The sequence below is a fragment of the Ursus maritimus genome, unplaced genomic scaffold, assembly GCF_017311325.1.
Source record: "Ursus maritimus isolate PB19 unplaced genomic scaffold, ASM1731132v1 scaffold_3, whole genome shotgun sequence".
NCBI lineage: Eukaryota > Metazoa > Chordata > Mammalia > Carnivora > Ursidae > Ursus > Ursus maritimus.
In genome coordinates, this window is record NW_024425563.1 from 74,852,311 (window position 1) to 74,855,518 (window position 3,208).

The 3,208-nt window shown below is 41.6% G+C and overlaps 1 pseudogene; it reads left to right on the forward strand.

The window, feature by feature from the left end:
* LOC103658784 overlaps nucleotides 1–983 on the forward strand; it is an 87,541-nt pseudogene extending 86,558 nt beyond the window's left edge.
* The last annotated feature ends 2,225 nt before the right edge of the window (nucleotides 984–3,208 follow it).

Here is a 3,208-nt window from a genome sequence, read left to right on the forward strand (position 1 = left end):
GCCCCCCCCCCCCCCCCCCCCCCCACCTCAGCGCTGCAGACACCAAGCTCCGCACCACCCGCGGTGGCTTAGGGAGCTGCGGCCCCGGGCAGCCTCACATCGCTGGCGCCTGCTGGCAGGGACAAGAAGGTCATCGCAAGGAAGGTTTTGGGAACAGTACAGTGGTTCCGTGTGAGAAACAGATATGGCTTCATCAACAGGAATGACACCGAGGAAGATGCATTTGTACACCAGACTGCCATCAAGAACAGTAGCCCGGGAAGCACCTTCACGGTGCTGGAGATGGAGAGACTGCGGAGCTGGATGTTGGGGAAGGAGAAAATGGTCCGGAGGCAGCAACTGTGACCCGCCCTGCTGGAGCTCCAGTGCAGGGCAGTAAATATGCAGCGGACCGGAACCATTCTAGACACTCTCTGCGGCGCAGGGGTCTGCCACGCAATTCCCAGCAGAATTACCAGAATCGTGAGAATGGGGAGAAGAGTGAGGGATCGGAAAGTGTCCCCCAAAGTCCAGACCCAACAGCGCCAGCCCTTCCGTAGGCGACGGCTCCCACCTTACTACATGCGGAGACCGTCTGGGCGTCGACCACAGTATGCCAACCGTCCTGTGCAGGGAGAAGTGACGGAAGGTGCTGCCAACCAGGGTGCAGGAGAGCAGGGTAGACCAGTGAGACAGAATATGTATTGGGGTTGTAGACCACCATTCCGTAGAGTCCTTCTCCCCAAGGACAGCCTAGACAGGATGGCAATGAGGAAGGTAAGAAAAATCAAGGAGATGAGATCCAAGGTCAGCAGCCACGTCACTGTCGGTACCGCCACAACTTCAACTGCCAACGCAGACGCCCAGAAAACCCTAAATCACGAGATGGCAAAGAGGCAAAAGCAGCCGATCCACCAGCTGAGAATTCCTCCACTCCTGGGCTGAATAGATGCCGGCTTACCATCCCTACCATCATCCGGTTTAGTCACAGCATGAAGGAATGAAGATGAAACTCCAGTAGTAAGAAATGAACAAAAGATAGGTACTGGCAGAAGACCTTAAGTGCTTGCTTTTTGCCCATTGACCAGATAAATAGAACTATCTGCATTATCTATGCAGAATGGGGTTTTTATTATTTTTACCCAAAGACGTCTCTTTTTGGTAATGACAAACGTGTTTTTAAAAAAGCCTATTTTGTCTTCAATACACTTTTAAAGGTTTTTGAATTGTTTCATATCTGGTCAAGTCGAGATTTTTAAGAACCTCATTTTTAATTTGTAATAAAAGTTTACAACTTGATTTCTTCAAAAAAGTCAATAAACGGCAAGCACCCGTTAATAAAAGTCTTAAATAATAATAATAAAAAAATTAGGATGTAAATTTCTACTTCATCCTTTGATAAATATAGGTGAAAAATACCACCTGAGAATTCCAGTGCTGTAATAAACTCTGAAAAATGAGAAATAGTAACAACTGTAGAGTATTAGCTGATTTGGGGCCAGTTAAATAGTGCAGAGATTTACTGAAAGGCAAAACACAGGGGTTAGTGGTAAATGTTCTGGCAAATTACATTGCTCAAATGCAGAATTGGTACATGCATGGACAGAAAAAAAATAAAGATGTATATGAAGGAGCTATAAAATTGAATCTAGAACCAACAGCTCATGCATTACTCAGAAAAGTCATAGATGTTACGTTATATTGACTTACAGCTGAATGAACCAATAATATTCCGATGAAATGTTGGAGATAAACTTGTGAAAAAGTATATTCTTTCTTGTGAATAAAACAAAGTTATTAAGTAAATGTTAAAGATTAAGTTAGAATAATATACTTAATTCTGTTTTTAAAAGTACCCTTTTAACCAACACTTTCCATTGTCTGAACAAGTACTAATCCGCATAGTACTGGATATGAGAACTTCAGCCGATGTAGCGTACAAACTGGACAGCTGGCTCATCTGGAGTCTTCATGACATTTACGAAAACAATGCTCCAGTGTTTATCCTACTGATGGTGGTTTAGTTGCATGAAATATAAGGAATGAAGCTTTTGATAAGAATAGGAATGGAATCTCAGACCTGACTCCATAATAGTAACTCAAGAAAAAGTAGCAATACAGTAGTAATCCTTATTCTGCCATTGCCCTACTCTGTGGCAGCCACAACCACTCAGCAAAATCACATCCCTCTTGCAGAATAACTGATCAGGGATAGACCTGTGACATAAGTTGGTCCTGAGTGAAGCTCAGAGCTTTTGGCCTGTGGTCAAGGAAGAGAGCTGTCTGTCTTCTGGAGGATATTGTATGTGGTTGGTGGGACCTGAAACTGTTTCAGCCAATTTGCTACATGATGGACACCGGGCTGGAAATGAAATGTGCATAGAGGAGGCAAGAGCAAAGAGAATCAAAGAGAAATGCAGCTTAAAGTGCGACAAAACGTACTTGAAGACAATCCTACCTTTGAATGATTCAGTTACAAGAACCAAAGCATGTATAACACAATGTAGATTGTATTTTCTATTACTTGCAACAAAAATATCCTTATACAGTAAATGAGTCTTCAAGGCACTGAGAAAACCTTATAGGGTTGAAGAGCAGCTCCCAGAGTCTCCCATCACTGACTTTAAAGATGAGATGGTGGCCCTGTGTTGTGAGCAACAGAGGCTTCTGTGCAAGTGAACACCAACACCAGTGAATGCCTGTTAATGACAGTCCTCACAGAGCCGTATCTCTGACGATGCTCCTGCAATTTGGAGCTGATTGCCTTTTTATATTTAATGGTCGATTCTGCTGGATACATGAAGACTTTGTCATTTCAAAATAAATTATACTTCTACTTGCCAATGCTATTTTCCTCCCCACCTTGATCATTTTTGGCTAAAGATATTAAATATTTATTGAAGTTACACATAAGTGGGAATTATTAGTGATTGACCACAGCTATAATCCATAAAATATTCATCATCTATCTTTAAATTATTGATTGTTATAAAAATATACAGGCGTCATAATAGAATGAAAGTTTAGCATATTTTTCTCCTGAAAAGGATTAAATAGAAATTCTTTATCCACATTCTTTTTTTCTCATGATAGGAAGCTGACAGTATTAGTTAATTATACTTTTTTCACATTTTTTGATAATGTCATGCCAGATTCCAAGAATCCTATCTGAAAGGCGGATGAATAGGTAAAATAATATTAAAACAGCAAATAATAAAAACGATAGCTA